At 56.7% G+C, this 5,993-nt stretch overlaps 1 non-coding gene across 1 annotated transcript; it reads right to left on the bottom strand.

Moving 5' to 3' along the window:
* Positions 1-5,638: 5,638 nt before the first annotated feature.
* LOC148757453 (5S ribosomal RNA) lies at positions 5,639-5,757 on the bottom strand. Its single transcript, XR_016022281.1, has one exon. It is a non-coding gene; the product is annotated as a 5S ribosomal RNA (ribosomal RNA).
* Between the last annotated feature and the right edge of the window lie 236 nt (positions 5,758-5,993).

Genomic DNA, 5,993 nt, shown 5'->3' with positions numbered 1-5,993 from the left:
GCTGGGACCCGGCTGCCGGCGCCCCAAGAGCCTGCTCCCGGCCTGCCTCGTGAGCGTGCGCCGTGCTGCTGGGCCGCTCGGGTGGCGAGCATCTCCTCGCGGGCCGGCTCCGCCGGCGCCGCGCCTCCCGCCTGCTCCCCGCCTCCCCCGGACGCCGCCGGCGTGGGCGGCGGGCTACTCTTGGCCCGCAGCGAGGCCCCTCCGCGCCACCCGTGGCTCCACGGGCCTCTGTCACTTCCCTGACGGTGACAGAAGTCTCGGCGCCCTGGCATCCTGGGACTCCCCGGGCCCCGTACGGCTTACACCCCGCCCCCCCCAACCCCGCTCACCCCCACCCCCAGCCCCACCACCCCAGACCCGCCTGGCTGCTCTGCGGTCCCCCGCTCGTGGCAAGCGAGGGGGTCGCAGGGTCCTCTCAGGCCCCTCCGGCCCTAGGCACGCGCGGCCCTGGCCCTGGCACTGGCCGGCCCCACCGACTGGCCCAAAGCCACGGGGAGCCACCCGTGCCACCAGGGTGCAGCGGCTCCAGTCTGCCGTCACCCTTCGTCACACAGCCTTCCGTCCGGGCCCTCGCCCCTCCTCAGCGACCAGCGTCCCGCCCGATCTCCGGTCCCTTCACTGGCTACACGTCACCTCTCCTGACCCAGGGAGGTGAGAGAGAGGATGAGAGAAGGCCAGAGACGGAGCAAGAGAGAGGCGGAGAGAGACAGGCGGGGACTGTGGCGACAGAGTCCCAGAGAGCCGTTTCCAGGCTCTGGGCCTCGCGTGGAGGGGTGCTGCCTCGGGTGGTGCACGGTCATCAGCTGTGACCGCTTGGCCGTCAGCTGTTGCCAGTTGGCCATAGGCCACCGGTACAGCTGCGGTGGCCAAGCTAGGAAGCGCGGATGGTGGACTGCAAATTGCAGAGGGGCGCGGATTGCAGTTGGCCGGCTTGGCGTGTCGGTCGGTTGGTGGGTCGGTTGGTTGGCAGAGAAGCGGCCGGCAGGTTGGGGATCGTGCGGCTCCGGCTTGCTGTGTCTCCGAGCCAGCCGCCCGTGAGAAATGGTGCTATGAGACCCCTATCCATGGCTCCGTTGGTGTTCCTTCTTGGCCTCGCCATATCCTGCGTTCTTGTGCGGGCAGAGGGACTAGAGTCCCCGCAGGACAGGGACCGACAGACAGAACGGGGGGGGGGGAGGAGGAGGAGGAGGAGGGAGCGAGATGGAAATATACACGTATATGTGCATGTATGTATCTAGACGTACAGAGAGACATGGACAGAGACAGAGAAAGAGGGGGCTGGCACGCGGGGAGAGAGCTCCTGAGCGAGAGCCACAGCCCAACAGGCATGTCGCAGAGCCAGACGGACAGGGGGTGGAGGTTGAGGGTGGGGGGGACGCACAGGCTGGGACACGGACTGGGACGGACGCACTGAGGCTGTGTTGCGGTGGCAGCTTCTCCACCGGTGTGTGGTGGAGCCCGGGGCTGGGCTCCGCTAAGGAGGCAGTGCCCGGGCTTTGGCAGTCACCCTCAAAGCCCCCGGGGCGGGCCGCCAGGGTCTCCGGAGTGCCGGTGGGCTCCGAGCCCCGCCCAGGGTCCCGCCCGCGGGCGGAGAGTGGCAGCCCCAGGCACCCTCGTTGTGAGGGTTGTGTGCCTGCGTGCCTGCTCTTCCCCTTGTGGTGGTGTGGGGAGCTGGAGCATCAAGGGTTAAGAAAATGTAACTACAAGCAGAGGTTGGGAGGATGGCTGAGGGGAACTCCGATAAGCATAAAGAACAAACAGAAACAGACACCTGCTGTTCTGGGAATGGGACAATCTCAAAAGGTCTAAAGACAGTCAGGGCCAAACTTTGGAGAAACATAACTAATCTGTACTTGCTGCCTCAGCCGCTTTATGTAACCTTCTTGTTTCTGTCTGTATAAAAGAATGCTGAAAAATCAAGCAGGCGCAGCAGTCCAGTCAGAACTGCTCGCCCTCCCGATCCCATCTTTGTCTCTTGTCCAATTTTTTCTCTCAATCCTCACTCCCCACTTCAGGAACCGTTCGTCTCGTCGGCAGGCTCCGACAAGTGGCGCCCGAACAGGGACCTGACTACTGGGGAATCAGTGAAGGACTCCGCTTGCAAACGAGACGCGTCGAATAAGGTTAGTGAAAGCGGTGAGATACCATAGTCGGGAGTAAAATAAAATGGGACAGGGTAACAGTAAAAGGCTGTTTACTCACATGTTAAGGAGCATGCTAAAAGCTAGAGGAGTTAAAACCAGTGAAGCACAGTTGCTTCGATTTTTAGAATTTGTAGTACAAATATGTCCCTGGTTCCCCGAAGAAGGGACTTTAAACTTAGAAACTTGGGAAAAGGTGAGAGAGCGTTTACAGGGATATTATGATGCTCGTGGACCCTCTGAAGTACCAGTAGATACTTTTTCCTTATGGAATTTGGTTAGGGATGTGATCGATCCTAGACACGAGGGAATCAGATACTCTGAGAATGATCAACCCAAACTGGATCCCCCTGGGAAGCAGAGGTGCAAAGATTACAAGCTGCACTCACTTCCCTCTCTGTTCAAATGCAATTAGTCCAGGCTCAACAGACTGGGCCTTTATTAGAATCTCAATCAGAATAGAAGCCTGGGTTACAATGAAGCTCTCCTCCAAGTGTAGTTGCAGGGCTAGATCCACTGCCCGAGGCCCCTATCAACCGAAAAAGATTCAAGCCGCCAAGCTGCTAGTACAGGAGCAACTTAAAAAGGGACACATTGCCCCCTCCAATTCTCCCGGGAATTCTCCCATTTTTGTTATTAAAAAAAAAAAAATAAAAAAAAAATCTGGTAGATAGAGATTATGACAAGAGTTAGAAAAAGTTAATAAAACCATGAAATGAAGGGGAGCCTTACAGACAGGCTTGCCCTGTCCTGCAGCCACACCAAAACACACATGTAAAATTGTTTTGGACTTCAAAGATTGTTTTTATACTATACCTTTAAATCCTGATGACTGCCCTGGATTTGCTTTCAGTGTTCCTTCCGTTAATTTACAAGAACCTTTTAAGAGCTATCATTGGCTAGTGCTACCTCAGGGAATGGCTAGTAGCCCTACATTATGTCAAAAACTTGTATCAGCTGCAATAAAACCTACCCGAAGGACATTTCCAGATATTTACATCATCCACTACACGGATGACATACTTCTTGCCCACTCTTGTGAACCAAAGTTGCTTGCTGCTTTTGCTCATTTACAAGAAAAGCTCCACAATTATGGGCTAGTTATAGCCCCAGAAAAAATTCAGCAAGTGCCTCCTTACTCTTATCTGGGATATTGTTTAATGCCTCAGGCCATTGTGCCTCAAAAAAATACAAATCCGGCGAGATTGTTTAAAAACGTTAAATGATTTCCAAAAGCTACTGGGAGGCATTAACTGGATTAGACCTCAGTTGCGGTTGACAACCGGTGAATTACAACCTTTGTTTAAAATATTACGTGGGGAAGCTGATCCTACTTCTCCCCGCGAGATAACACGGGGAAGAGGCTTTGCTTGTATTTCTCCAGGTCCGGAAGAAAAACCTTTGTGAATTCCTGGTCGGTGTTAAACCATACCATGAGCGACAGCCCACAGAAGAGAAGACATCTGTAGATACCCATCCACGCCCCCTACTGTTCCATTCTTGTGTTTACACCTTATGTCTCTCTGTCTGGTCCCCCAAAGATGGTTTGCAGCCAAAGACGGGTAAGATATCTCACGGGAGATACAACCTAAGCCGGGCGGAACCGAGTGGGGACCCCCAATGAGCTGCCTTAGAAGATCCAAAAAGGAGCCTTTCCTCCCCTTCCCCCTGCCTGGCAAAAGCCATTGCTGTCTCTGGCTTTCCTCTCTCACCTGATTGTGAGAGAAGTCATGAGGGCAATGAAGATCAGTTCTCTCCACTTATCTCAACAGAACTGTTACAATATGGGTGACTTGACCCTGAGAAGGTAAGACATCATGGGACTTTATGCTTCGGCTGTTAACAGACAAAGGGTGATTGGAATAAACATTTTTCTGCTATGAGGTACGAGTCTCACAGACCGTGTAAGAAAAAAATGTTACTCTTGATCTTATCCAGTTTCATAAAGAGGTCTTGACACTGCAAGAGACCTCTCCTTTAAACACCGATATAGCTGATACTCTCAACAAACTTGTCTCTAGTTTTCACAATGTATTGCCATCATACTCTTCAATGCTTCAAATTATGCCCCCCTCCCCTTGTAATTCCGCCTGTTGTGATCCTCCTGATACTATGTTTCCTCCCCTGCATCACAGAAGCTGTGATGGGGATAGTCACAGATATTTATGGAGAAATTCACAAAATAAGGCTCCACATGGCTAATAAACCAAAAGCCACTGCCCCTGTCTAACCCCGAAGGAGATCGGTAGCCAATGACGGGTAATGATCAGTGGATGTCTTACAACCTAAGACAGGAGTCGATCGCTTTGATGAAGGATATCCAATGACGGGTAAGTGAGAATGTCTGTACTGACCACCTAAGCCAGGCACGATCTCAAAAAATAAAAAAGGGGGAATTGCGGGGAGCTGGAGCATCAAGCGTTAAGAAAATGTAACTACAAGCAGAGGTTGGGAGGATGGCTGAGGGGAACTCCGATAAGCATAAAGAACAAACAGAAACAGACACCTGCTGTTCTGGGAATGGGACAATCTCAAAAGGTCTAAAGACAGTCAGGGCCAAACTTTGGAAAAACATAACTAATCTGTACTTGCTGCCTCAGCCGCTTTATGTAACCTTCCTGTTTCTGTCTGTATAAAAGAATGCTGAAAAATCAAGCAGGCGCAGCAGTCTAGTCAGAACTGCTCGCCCTCCCGATCCCATCTTTGTCTCTTGTCTATTTTCTTCTCAATCCTCACTCCCCACTTCAGGAACCGTTCGTCTCGTCGGCAGGCTCCGACATGGTGGTCTCTCCTGGAGCCCGAGGGCGTGCGGGGTGTTGGGGTGCTGCTCTCTCCGTCCCCTGGTTTGTCCCGGCTCTTTTTCCCCTGTGTGTCGGGGCCACTGCGGCCGGCGGGAACCGAGGGCTCCTGGCTCTTGTGGGAGACGGGAGGGCGCGCGCGCGCGCGCGCGCAGGGGTGTGGGGCGAGGTGCCTGCCAGCAGAGACAGAGGCCCCCGGTGGGGCGGGGCGGGTGGGCATCCCGTTTGCCGGAGGACACGCCTATCCTGTGTCTCGGGGCCCAGGTGCAGGCACAGGGATGGTCGTCCCCTGGGCTCGGGCTGAGGTGCAAAGGACCGGCACGTCCTGGGATGGAGAAAGCCTGGTGGAGGCCTGCGCCGGCAGGCAGCCCTGGGCTTGGGCTTTGGGGGCGGCGGGGGCGGGGAGCGGGAGGGAGCGCGGCGATGGCAGCGGCGGCGACGGCGGCGACCGCGGCTCGGCGAAGGGCTGCGGGCTGTCGGCCTGCGGGAGCGAAGAGGACTGAGAAGAGGGTGTGGGGGGGAGCCGGGGCCGACGGGCCTGGCGTGCGGCCCGGGCTGCGAGCTTGTAGTGCCGGGCGGCTGACCCGCCGCTGGCCAGGGGTACCTTCGGCTGGCTGGGCGGCAGAAGAGGGGCAAGGGGCGCCAGGGGTTCGGAGGGAGCCACGCCGGGGCGGCGGCGCAAAAGGAGAGGCGAGCAAAAGCCTACAGCACCCGGTATTCCCAGGCGGTCTCCCATCCAAGTACTAACCAGGCCCGACCCTGCTTAGCTTCCGAGATCAGACGAGATCGGGCGCGTTCAGGGTGGTATGGCCGTAGACGCTGGGACCCGGCTGCCGGCGCCCCAAGAGCCTGCTCCCGGCCTGCCTCGTGAGCGTGCGCCGTGCTGCTGGGCCGCTCGGGTGGCGAGCATCTCCTCGCGGGCCGGCTCCGCCGGCGCCGCGCCTCCCGCCTGCTCCCCGCCTCCCCCGGACGCCGCCGGCGTGGGCGGCGGGCTACTCTTGGCCCGCAGCGAGGCCCCTCCGCGCCACCCGTGGCTCCACGGGCCTCTGTCACT

Source organism: Rhinolophus sinicus, chromosome 8 (genome assembly GCF_057876585.1).
Source record: "Rhinolophus sinicus isolate RSI-liver-muscle chromosome 8, RSI-T2T, whole genome shotgun sequence".
Classification (NCBI taxonomy): Eukaryota; Metazoa; Chordata; class Mammalia; order Chiroptera; family Rhinolophidae; genus Rhinolophus; species Rhinolophus sinicus.
This window is presented reverse-complemented; position numbering and strand designations above follow the sequence as displayed.